General features: G+C 46.8%; 1 protein-coding gene across 1 annotated transcript in view; it reads right to left on the bottom strand.

The window, feature by feature from the left end:
• Positions 1-13305, bottom strand: part of Tcf7l1 (transcription factor 7 like 1) — a 150432-nt gene that overhangs the window by 99502 nt on the left and 37625 nt on the right. The window lies entirely within an intron of this gene.

Here is a 13305-nt window from a genome sequence, read left to right as displayed (position 1 = left end):
GACCCACTGGAGAGTAAGATGCACATAGGATGCCCCTTTACCTGTAAATACTTCAAAGTGCATTTCCTTAAAAATATATTCTGCTATATGACCAGGCTAATTACCCAATCAGGAAATTAACATTGACACAATACTATCACCCAATCTATAGACTTTATTCAAATGTTGCCAGCTCACTATTCACAATAGCCAAGTTATGGAAACAGCCAAGATGCCCCAGCACTGACGAATGGATTAAGAAAATGTGGTATCTATACACAATGGAGTTTTATGCAGCCATGAAGAAGAACGAAATGTTATCATTCGCTGGTAAATGGATGGAATTGGAGAACATCATTCTGAGTGAGGTTAGCCTGGCCCAAAAGACCAAAAATCGTATGTTCTCCCTCATATGTGGACATTAGATCAAGGGCAAACACAACAAGGGGATTGGACTATGAGCACATGATAAAAGCGAGAGCACACAAGGGAGGGGTGAGGATAGGTAAGACACCTAAAAAACTAGCTAGCATTTGTTGCCCTTAACGCAGAGAAACTAAAGCAGATACCTTAAAGCAACTGAGGCCAATAGGAAAAGGGGACCAGGAACTAGAGAAAAGGTTAGGTCAAAAAGAAATAACCTAGAAGGTAACACCCACGCACAGGAAATCAATGTGAGTCAATGCCCTGTATAGCTATCCTTATCTCAACCAGCAAAACCCCTTGTTCCTTCCTATTATTGCTTATACTCTCTCTACAACAAAATTAGAGATAAGGGCAAAATAGTTTCTGCTGGGTATTGAGGGGGGGAGCGGGAGGGAGTGGAGTGGGTGGTAAGGGAGGGGGTGGGGGCAGGGGGGAGAAATGAACCAAGCCTTGTATGCACTTATGAATAATAAAAGAAAAATGAAAAAAAAAAAAAGAGAAAAAAAAATGTTGCCAGCTGTCTTAATAATGTCCTTTAGAGCAAGAAAAAAAAAATCTAGAAAGCCATGTACAGGATGCCATCTAGACTGCGCATTACTGAGAGCTTGCTAGCTGGGGGACCTGTCTGACCTTGGCTCCCTATTTGTGGAAAGAGCCCTAGCCCTGAATGGAGACTGGCCACTGTCCCCACACTGGGCAAGGTACTGTCATCTCTGGGCTCGCCCAGCCATCACTCAGGAGGACAGACATTTTAGCCTGAGTGCTCTACATAGGAGGTGATCAGCCAGTGGGGTCACGATTACCATGGCAATCTTTGCTCCATGGTAGAGATACAACTGAAATTAAAGTTATCAAGTGCTTACTCAATTAGGTCAGTCAGAGCACTACTTGCTTTACACTAACCATCTCATTCCATCCCCATCGTTAGCCCTGTGTGCAGAAGATGAGACTGAGCTTGGAGGGGCTGGGTGACATTCTCAAGTCTTTCCAAGGTGTGAACTCAGGATTAGGATTGGGACATTCATACTGTCACTTGTAAAATGAGGAAACTTCTGTAGGCTGAAATAAGGCCCCTAAGTTAGAGAGAAGCTGAAACACCAAAGAGGGGCCGCACTGAACCCCAGGCTGCATCCACAATTGGGCCACAGGGCCACATGGCTGTAACACCCCACTCATACACAGCACAGAAGGCCCTAGGCACAAAGAAATGGACTCTGGGACCACAGTGAAAAGAAAAGTGCACAGAGTTTTATGCTATAAAAACTGCTCTTCTTGCTGGCTCAGAGTTGAATGCTGTCCCCTTCCTATGAAGAGCTTTTAGCTTCTCTGGACCTGAACAAACACGAAGTTTTTGGAGGAGATAGTCATACCAATAAAGAAACCAACTTCAGCATGCACTCAACCAGACAATACCTGCTGTCCCATCTCATAGCTGAGGGAGCCACGGCCAACCAGGGCTCTGAGGCCTGGGCTCAGCTGCCGCAGGACCCAGGTCTTTGAGACCTGACAGTGCCCGTGCTGTATAGAGAAGCTGTTGGGACCAGAAGGCTTGAAACCAGCGTCCTGTTAAGCAGATCCACATTGCTCCATTAGCTGGGGAACAGGTTAACTGCTTCCTTGGAAAGAAGGCTCCTGGCCACCACTCAGGGTATGTGACAGGTACAAAGCTTTTCCCTACCAGTCCTCAGCACAGATACTGTCGCTACTCTGGCTGCTGCCAGTTTGAAAGTGTTTCTAGGTTGTGCATTGTGCTTCCCCAACTTATTTGTGAGGATCTGAAAGACACCTTTAAGATGTCTACCATCGTTATAAAAGCATGTTTCCTTTTCCTCCTGTATTTCTTAACCCTTAAAACTGATGTAGGGGTGGAGGTGTGGCTCAAGCAGCAGAGTGCCTGACCTAGCAAGCGCTAAGCCCTGAGTTCAAACCCCAATCCTGTCAAAAAAATTTGATTGACTACACCAAAGTAATTATGCCTGCAGCTGCCTGTGCTCCTATTGCTACAAGCTGGGGCCCCTATTTCCAGGGAAGCTCTGCCACTCTCCTTAGGAAACTTTATATGCCAGAGCCTGAGGTGTTACATCGTCAGGGGAGTAACAATCTCTTACCTTACAGTGCTTCCAGCACTTTAAATGCATGCATGTTTATATTGTACAAATATGTGTATATACGTGCATATATAACAGCTTAAGTCAAATGGATTACCACGTAGCAAGTACTTAGCTCAGTAAGTTCCGTTCCCAATAGATAGAAGATTCTATTTCTTCTGCTACTATTGCGACTATTGTCGCAAACGAGATTTTGTAAAAATCAGAGAATGAAAAGGCTCCTTAGTGTCTTGGCCCATGCTTTTCATTCCCTCGTGTTTCCAGCATGATCCTAGGGTACCTGACCCTAGAACCTTGTGGTTTCAAGGGTAAGAGTCACAGGAGGTCAATTAAGTTTGTGCCCCAAAATCCACATCGAAGTTAGCCCAGGGAACCACCTCTTCCTGTGGCAACCTCTGCAGAGGCCTGGGGTGCTCCTTACAAAGCATCTGAACCTCCAGACACAGGTCCCTGGCCACCAAAAGGCCCTTCTTGATGGCCACTTCCTACCTTGAAAATGTCCTTTGTCCCTCTGGGATCTCAAATTCTACTGTCCTTAAAACACTGGTAACCCCCTACTCTTCAGTAAAAAAACTGCACCCCAAGTTTGCTGGGGCCTCTTCCAAGGACATTAGTGCACCCTAGGGCTAAACGGAAGCAGCAGCAACTGAGCTCACTCATGCAACAAGCACTTATTGAGTACCTCGGGTATGCAGGCCTATAAAGATAAAAAAGACAAGGTCTCTACTCTTAGCAGGGGATCAGCCCCATGTATACAAAGATAGAAGCTGAAGGTCAGAGCCAAAGATAAGCTCAAGCAGGCCTGAGCTTGCTCACTCCTCCCCTGCTGCAAGGTATTCCCACCCCTTCCTTCAGGAGCCCCCAGTGCACAGACTGAAGGAACCCCTAGTGGCTGTCCAGTGTCACCCCTCTGGGCTTGCTCCTGGGCCCCGGGCTCCTGCAAACAATTGGGGGCTCCTGGAGGCAGGCTGGGCAGGCACATTCTCATGTGCAGGGCCTACTGCGTCCTCTCAGCTGATTGTGTCCCAGCGGCCAGGGTCTCCGAGGCGCATGAATGCTCCTGAATGGGCCCATTCAGCCTGATGGACAGGAGCTGAAAGCTGCATACACACAAAAGCCACTGGGCAGCCGGGAGGGCTCCAGCCCAGGTTTGCCCATGGGAAGGGAGGCCATCCTACCACAAAGAGCAGTGTGAAGACTTCTCTACATTTTCAATGACATCCTCTGGCCGCCAACTGCAGAGCATGCCCCTCCCCCATGATGACAACCACAGAGGGTGGCACTCTGTGGAGAAGCTGCCAGAGCTACCGGCAGAAATTTACATCCAAGAGATAAACCAATAGACAGCACACTTTTCTTTACTGGCAAGAAGATCTGGGCCAAAGGAGCCAAAGGGTGTCTCCATGTGTCCATCTTGTACAGTTGTTAGCTTCATTCCTGACACCCATGGTGACCTTTAAGGACTGTGGCTGACCTGAGACCGTTTACCATGTCACTAAGAAAAATGATCTTCAAAGGACACAGCTAATATTTAAATGAGGACTGGAGAGATACCATCCCATTCTTGTGTCATTCATTTGGCATCTTCCAGGAGGAAAAAAAAAAGTCCTTGAAACAACATTTGTATTTTTAAATAGGATCAGGAAGAAGAGAACCACCCACCTGGAATTCTTTTAACTGCCCTGGGGGGAGGGGCAGACTCCACTCAGAGAATCGGGGAAGACTATTTACACTGTGGTGTGCAAATACGTTAGGTTCACAGTCAGGTGGCTACCTCCAAGAAGATGGCTCTTAGCTTCTGGGATCACACAGCTTTAGAAAAAAAAAATCCCCCAAAGGTAGTTAAAGATAGCGCCTCCTCACAACACAATACTATGATGAGCAATTAAAATTAAATTAGCTTGTCTTAATAAAAAAGATGGATTACAGTCTTAGGCTTCACAACCTAGAATTAGCAACTCATAGGGAGAGCAACCCAGTAGCAGTTTTACTAAGTTTTAGAAGTTCTAGCTGATTTTGTGAACTGCCCAAGACAACCTGGCGATCTGCACTCTGGCATCATTATTGTTTTTGTTTACACTTATTTTCTAAATAATGGAACAATTCAAACAGATTTTTGTGGGGGGGTGGGACTGAGGTCTGAACTCAGGACACTGAACTCAGAGCTTTTCGATTACAAAGCAGGAGCTCTATCACTTGGGCTACACCTCCAGTTCATTTTGCTCTGGTTATTCTGGAGATAGGGTCTCATCAACTGCTTGCCTGAGCTGCCTTCAAACCACAATCCTCCTGATCCCAGTCTTCCAAGTAGCTAGGATTATAGGTGTGAGCCACCAGCTCTAGGCTCAAACAGATTTTGAAGAGGACAGAGAAACACATAAAAAGCACCAATTAAGTCCATCATCCAAAATGCACAAATGTTAACATTTGGTCAAATCTACTTTAGGTTCATGGAAATAAAATGTTACAGCACCAGATGAAGCCACCTGGTCTCCTTCTGCAGAAACAACCATGTGTCCATGTTTTTTATAGGTTCACCATTGTTAATGGGACATAAAGGTGATATTGCTTCCTGTTTCTTTTTTTTTTTTTTAACCTTTATATGCTGAAATAATTACAGATCCACAGGTAACTGAAAAAAAAAAACATACAGGGAGGTCCCAGGCACTCTTCACCCAGCCTCCCCCAAGGTTCACATCTGGCATCACCAACTGGAGCACACAATCAAAACCAAAATATTGATATGTGCACAATTCATGGAGCTTGCTCAGACTGCACTGTTTTTAAAGCACTCACGTATATGTGTAGCTCTTTATCACATGTGTAGCTTTGTGTCAACACCACAGCTGAGACACTGAACAGTACCATCACCATAAAATACCTTTACACCACCCCTTTATAGTAACACCCACCCCTTATCTCCTCTCCTCAGTTTCTAGCCCCAGGCAACCACTGATCTCTTCGTTCTCTCTATAATTTCATTATTTCAAGAATATTTTATAAAATCCAGGCATGGTGTCACATGCCTGTAATCCCAGCACTTTGGAGGCTAAAGCAGGAGGTTCAAGAGTTCAATGCCAGGGCTCGATGATAAGAGTACCTGCCTAACAAGCACAAAAGTCAAACCACATTACTGCAAAATAAAAAAAAAAAAAAACCAACTTCAATGCCAGCCAGGGACAACATAGTGAGTTTAAGGCAGCTTGGGCTACATACATTAAGACCCAGTCCCAAAAACAAACAAACAAACAATGTTATATAAGTAGAATAATACAGTATGTACTCCTTGGAGAGAGGCTTTTTTATTTCTGAGTAGCTGGGATTACAGGTATGAGCCACTGCAACCAGCTATAGATAAAACTTGTATGTAAAACATAAAACTATTAAACTTTTGAAAAAAAAAAAGGCACATAGAGATATCTAAATTCCACAATCCATAGGATACCAGGAAGACAGGAAAATTCTTTTTTTTTTTTTGCCCCTAAGGGTTTTGTTTTAGTTTTGGTAGTACTGGGGTTTGAACTCAGGTTCTCTACTGCTTGAGCCATGCTTCCAGCCCAAGAGTCTTTTTCTTTACCACTTCCCTCTCTAGAAGACTAAAATTCCAATATTAGACAGTCATATGTTTGGCTTAAGAAATCATCCAGAAAACTCTTTGGGGGAGAGGTAAGAAGTTAGAACACTGAATCCTGGGAATAATTAAGAGTATCAAGTCCCCTCCAGCTGACACTTGAGAGGAGGCTCTCTGAAAGGAAGCGAAATGGCAAAAACACTGAGCACTTGGAGTACAGAGGGCAGAAGGGGTCAAAAGGAAAGGGCATTCAGACAAATTCAGTCTACTTGACAACACTAAAGACACTGGCTCAGCATCTTCGGAGTAGAGGAGTGCACTGAGCAGTGTTCACCAAACTACCCCCAGCCAGCATGTGCAGGCATTCACACAAGGTGTCCACCAACCCATGGGCAAAGAAGAGTTTACACAGATGTGACAGAGCATGGGGGGGAGGGGTGATGTTTCTCATTAGCATAAACCTAGCTCAGAACAATTTATAATCCTAGCAGGACAACCATGGGGGAAATAAATGTTACTTACCTAGTGTTTTCCTTCCTGGGTTTATGATTTCTTTTACACAGGTATTTTACGGAACTACTCAGACAAATGCCTTCTTTGGGACTCATTCTAATTCTCTGTGTGCAGCACAGTTGAAGACCAGAGTGTTCTAGTCACAGATACATTGGGTAAACACCAAAACTTGAACCAACCCAAAGTGAGTGTTTTCAACCCTAAAACTGCCTAAAAATAAATTTATCATCTGTGCTAATTCAGAAGGCACAAAGGGAGCCATGGGTTGTGGTGATCATGTTTCTTGAATTATAAATTTGCGTTATATTATATGAGGACTATGCATCACAGAAAGAACAGGAATGAAAAATTTAAACCCAGCAAGTGTGGCCCATGAGCTCAATGGCCACCCCTGCTTGCTGGTTCCCTCCAAGTGAGGCACTCAGAGGAAGCTCCAACTCGGCATGGTGCCTCCCATGGCAAGGAGGAATCAGCACAGCTCTGAAAGCTCCCTCAGCTTTTCCATGTCACTTTGGGTCATTAAAAAAACAGGATGAAGGGGTGTAGCTCAAGTGGTAGAACATTTGCCTAGCGTGCACAAGGCCCTGGGTTCAATCCTCAGTGTCTTGGCTGGAAGCTTGGCTCAAGCAACAGAGCTCCTATTTAGCAAGCAAGAAGCCCTAAATTCAACTGCTAATTACCAGGGGTGGGGTGGGGGGAGGTCCCCTGTATTCACTCCTGACTAGATAAGCCTGAATCTCCTGGCAACATAGGATTTAAGTCTCTAGTTCAGTACAGAGTCAAAACAGGAGACAAGGTCTCACACACTGCAGGTGGCACATACAGTGAGGACCCTCCCAGCTCTGATCAACAATCAACTAGTCACAAAAACCCACCAAAGACCATGGGCTGCTGCTGCTGTTCCTTAAGCTGTTCTAGCCCCAGGCCTGGGGTTATTACAACTTCAGTGCCATGTGACCTCTCAGGCTAAGACCCAAGCATCCTTTCACTCAAATGCAGCCTTCAGAAAAAACCCACCACAAAACCGGGACAACTGTGTCTGGAGCTTGGGGCCACTTTGAACCCAGAGAGCTTCTGCCAGGCACCCAGGCTTCTATATGGCCAAGTGGGAGTCTACCCTGTGGCCAAGTCCCTGCCTATGTGACTCCAGGCAACTCACTAACCTTTCTGTGCCTGGGCTGTCTGTGCTGTGGATTGCTGAGTTCCTACGTTGCCTGGTGCAGAGTGGGCACAGAGCACAGGCTGGCTCCTGTGACCTCACTGCTGTTACAAGTGCACACTCACCTGGAGCTGTCTCAGGCATCTCCTAGTCCCTGTCCCTGCTCCTCCTAGGATTGTTACTACATTCCTAAGGAAAATGGAATTCTTCTTCAGGGCTGTCCCAAGTGGAGTCAGGGGACCAAGACACCAGCAGAACCTGTCACCGAACTATACTGTTAGAACTTGGAGCAGGTCTGTGACCTCTCTGAGCTCTTTTCCTCATTTCTGAAATACCAGGTCAGATGGTAAGAAGGAGTTTTTTGCCTTGCAGGGATGCTGGGAGGATGAGGGGAACTTATGTGAGAGGCCAGACACCTGGCCAGAATAGGAGGTCATGGGCCAAAGCAAAGAGTACAGCCTGGCTTCCTAACATGGGCACAGAACCAAGCCTTCAAAGACAGGAAGGCAGAGTCACTGGGACTCACCCATGCACCAACGTACCTGGAAATGTCACAGGGGCACTGTCTGAGTGCAAGCTCAGCAGCACCCACAAAGACAGGGTTCAAGGACTGCTGCTTCATCTTTACACACGCAATGATGGACCACAAAAAGGGTAGACTGGCAAGGTCATCATCCTTGGCAATCGCCAGGTGAAGAACTGGCCTCTATTCTTCCTGCTCCAAGGGCTGTAAATACAGAGACTCTCACAATCACCACCATTCTGTACTACTGGGGACTGCAAGGGCTTTGTCCTGTGAGCTGGCTCTTAAATTTGCTCCTTGTCCTCTAATCCCCCTTCATACTCAATTGGGGAATTAGCCACAAAACTCCTAAACCTGCCTCTGGGTCACCTTCACCACAGAAGATTCCCCAGTTATTGGACAAACTGCACTTTCCAGAACACAGCCTGCCTCTGCAGGCTCTGAGACCAGGCTTAGTCCAGCCCTTCCTTTGAAGGCTGTCAAAGCCATTTCCTTTCTGTCCCATCCTCAGTACTCATCTGCTGACTGAGGGCCCCACTCCTCCTCCTGTCTACCCAAATTCTACAGGGCCAAAGACTGGCTAAAGATCTGTTCTGCAGAAAAGGCTCCTCCAGATTTCCAGCCCCAAAGATACTTCCTTGTCTTGTAGTTCAATTTCTCTCCCAAAAACATTTCTTTATCACACAAACTGCCAAACTCCACGTGAACAGGTCTGGTACCTCCACACCCTATGTCAAAAACTGGCCTCACTGCATCTGACTCCCACTTAGGCCTAGTCCTCCTCCCCCTAGTACTGCACACACCATCAACTCTATTTCCACAAACATGCCAACTTTACAAATGTTTCAATGGCCAATATGCCTTCTATCTTCTCAAGCCAGGGCCTCCCAGATCCTCACTCTCATCTGGTTGTATAGGTCCTGCTCAAACTGGACCTAGAGGCTGGAACTCGGCCTGAAACTCCAGAAGCAGGGAGAGCAGTACAGAGTGGATGGGGCCATTCTGTACCATGAGCTGCTCTGTAATTCACACAGGCAACACACCTGCAATGGACACTGAGGTCCTCACTTATCTTATCTGGGCTACTTTTGTCTCAGCAGCTAGCTAAGCTCATTGAAATGCCCAGGAGTCATGATCTCTTGCATACTTTGGGGTACTGTGCTCAGGCACAATTATCTGTTTATTCAGTCAGTGACGTTCCCCCAAATCAGGGCTGAATGTCTACTCACCGTGGCTATGACTATGAATGAAAACACCTACTACCCTAGTCAAGCAAGTGGGATTGTAGACTCTGAGGGTCATAAGGCAACAATGCTGAAGAAGACCATCAAGAAGGAACTAGAAAAGCCAGAAGCAAAGTCCATCATATAAAACAATTATTTGACTACTGCTTGCAGCATTCTCCCCTAGGGCTAAGATATAACTGCTGAACTAGGGGTACTATGGACTGAACCTTTCCTTCTAGTGACTCTACATTTACACAACAGCAGAACAAGTTGGATATCCAGCAATGACCTCCAGCCAGCCATGGTGGCACACGCCTATAATCCCAGTTACTGAGGAGGTGGAGACAGGAAGATCGAGAGCTTAAGGCTAGTCTACACAGAGTTAGCAGGACTCCAGCTCAGAAACAAAATACAAACAAAACATGGCCCAAATGGTAGAGTGCTTGTCTGGTATGCACAAGGCCCTAGGTTCAACCTCTACTACTACCAAAACAAACAATAAATAAATAAAGACATCCATTCACCATCTGCCTTTCTGAAAGGCATTCATGACTTTTCATATTTTCCTCCTGGGTACAGAGGAGCCTGTATTTCTCAGGCTTCCTTAGAGTTAAGTGAGGCCACTGTGAATTCTGTTCTTTATCATCCCTGCCTCCTGGACAGAAGGGGAAGCTCCAAAATGGAGCTAGGAAGCCCTAGAACAGCGGTTCTCAAAGTGTGTTCCTTGGGCCAGAAGCATCAGCAGCATCTGGGAACCTGCTAGCAATACAAATCTCAGGCCCTCCACTGTGGAGAAGGGCCTAGGAATCTGTGTTTTAACAAGCCCTTGGTGATGCTGAAACACTCTTCAAGGAGAACCAACCCATGTTCTGAAAGACAGCAGAGCCCTCAGAAAGATCTGGGGCAATGCTGCTTCACACTTCAACTCCAGCACGAGTGATAGATAAACTTGTATTGTGTCAAGCCATTTAGAGAGTTATTTTGTAAAGTGCTGGTTCTGTCCCAACTAAAACAATAATCATCACTGGTCTTGTCTAGTCATTAGGGCCATTTCCCACCTGGGGCTTCCAAGCTTCCAGGGCCAGCAGTACGAGCCCATGTATGCAGAGAGCCAGGGTTATTCTAGCTGGGCTGTGAGGCCAGCATAGGAAACCTTTGTACCCACTTCATTCATTCATTCGCAGGCCGACTGGTATGTTAACAATGGGCAAAGCAGAAGTCACTGGCAGCCAGGATCAGATAGCAGCCAACTGCTGGTGTTAACACACTCCTGCCGCCCTCAGTCTCCTGGCGCCAGCCTGAGGTGCCCACCTGCTTCTCAGCTGAGGGTGTGGAGAGCCCGCATCTAGATCTTAACTCACAGAGAATAAACGACAGGGACCCTGGGCCTATAGCTCCGCCAGTCTGACAGTAAAACTCGCTCCCCCTGCCGTCTTTCCCTTACCTTTCCATCAAAATTCCACTTAGTCCTCAAAATCCACACATCCTGCCTCCTACCCACACCCAATGCTCCTCCCCCCATCCTTTGGCACTACACACCAGACATCCTGGGGCCTCCCCTTGGGGTTTGACCTCTTTTACACAGTTGTGTGTCTCCCCATTCACATATGGTTCTTGAGGCAGAGGAAGTCAGCATGCCTTCCACATACCCCTGGCCTTGGCACCCGATAAGACACTCATTAAACTGGTACCCATCAAATGCTTGCTTAATGATGGATGAGTGAGGTGCTGGGAGGAGACCACACCCACATGAGCATCCTCGAAATACACCTTGACGAGATGCACACCTGCCCCAGCACCAACAATCTTACACTCAACATGCAATCTGCTCCAAGTAGAACTCCCCGCTCTCTGCTCCAGCCAGCTTTTTATACTTCAAATGATTATTCAGCCACAAACAAAAAAATGCTTCCCCTTGGCTCCAGAAGCTGCCTGGGGCTCCCCTGCTGTATGGAGCCATCTTTCCTGGCCTCCCCATCACATATTCTTTTTGCCCATAGGCTATTTGTTCCCTTTTGTTGTGGTCCCAAGCAATGATCCAGGTACATCATAGAGACCCAGACCTCTTCCACTTTCCTTTGCAGGGCCTTTCCCAGGGGTGATTTGGGGTTTTGTTTTTCTTTGTTTTGTTTTTGAGACAGGGTCTGGCTATATAGCCCAGGCTGGTCTTGAACTCATGATTCTCCTGCCTTGGCCGAGCATGCACAGGGATTACAGGTATGTGCCAACATGCAGTTTATTCACTTATGCCTAACTTTTGGCCACAAACCAAAATGGGCAAAGAACGCATCTCCTCCCTGGCCCCCTCTTGCTGAGCAAACCTGCACAACAGGATATCTAGCCCTCCCCTAAGGTGCTCATTGACTTCCCCAATCCCTCAAAAGAAACCCCCCTGACACCATTAGGCTCCCTTGCTTTCCTTCCTCAGTAACTACGGAAGAGAAACAGTTGGTGGCCCCGTCAGCAGAGCTGTCCAGGATGCCAGGGTGAGAAGAACATTTGTCAGGACCCTTTACAAGCTGGGGCTGGAGCTCTTGCTTCGAACCTGCCAGCGATGAAGCAGTCTAGCTGTTCGCTATTGCTGGCTGTGTGATGTGATGCCAGGCAAATCCTGCTATCTCATGGCACTTCGGTTTCCCCACCTGGAAAACGGCTAATTATAGATATTAACCTGTCTCCTACAGCCGCTAGAGACTGCATGAGGGAATAAACACAGACACTTGGAACTGCGCCTGGAGCATAGGAAACACTCCACAGGGGTCAGCTGTTGTTACTCTTATGATGGTTATTATTTCCTCAATCCTCACTTTTGGAGGTCATGAGCCTGTGAAGAATGTGAAAGCAAGAAGAGACCATTGTGAGCCAGGTGCTGTGGAAGATTCCACTGTGTTTGCGATGTGGACCAAAAAGATTCAACAGGATGGGGATTACAGAAATCTGCGGGGGGATTCCAAGGCACATAATGAGTTGGGTCTGGCCCTAATGAAGCTGAGATGGCCATGGGTCAGGAAAATGGACACACCCAACAGGCAGCTGGGCCCTTGGCTAGCACACTGCTGTCCCTAAGTTAACCGTAAAGAGCACTGGGGAGGTCAGGAGCCTTGGGACTCAGCACTGAGTCCCCTGGACTGGACTGCATCTCTGTGCCCCTCTCTCAAAAGGGGTCTCCTTGATACTCTCACCAGCTGTTGTCACTCCTGCCCGCTCAACCCTGGAGATGTTCCCAGGAGTTTGTTGAGCCATGTCCTAGGCGGTGACACCCACACAGGACAGCAAGACTCGCCCCACACATGCAGCCATTAAAAATTAACTGGACAGACCTTCCTGAGCTAGAGAAAGTCACCCAGAGAAAAATGTTCCAAAGGACAGAGTGCTAATAGTCTTTTCTCATCTGGCATCTAACAACACTTATGACTTAAGAGAGGATATTTTTCTTTCTTCAAAAAGACGGATGAGAAATCTTTTTTATGCACTTGCCATGGAAAATGCTTAGCTCATCAAATTCCACATGCTAAAAGCAGTGAAACGAACACTACTACAGGGTGCTCATCCTACCAGCCCACTGAGCCCTCATCAAATCTCTGGACTAGTAATGGAGGATTTGGGCCTCTGGGCCATGGGTGTGTGCAAAGTCTGAGACTTAGGCAAAACCTAAGAAGAACGGAAAGTCCCTTTCAGAAAACAGCTGTTGGCCACACTTTCTGGGTCCTATTAGATTTTTTGAGCGAGAAGGATAAAACAAGGCCCAAATCTGAGATATTCCCCAGTGAGAGGGTCTCAAAGTCTAGTCTTAAACCAGC

Source organism: Castor canadensis, chromosome 12 (assembly GCF_047511655.1).
Source record: "Castor canadensis chromosome 12, mCasCan1.hap1v2, whole genome shotgun sequence".
In the NCBI taxonomy this organism is placed as follows: Eukaryota; Metazoa; Chordata; class Mammalia; order Rodentia; family Castoridae; genus Castor; species Castor canadensis.
This window is presented reverse-complemented; position numbering and strand designations above follow the sequence as displayed.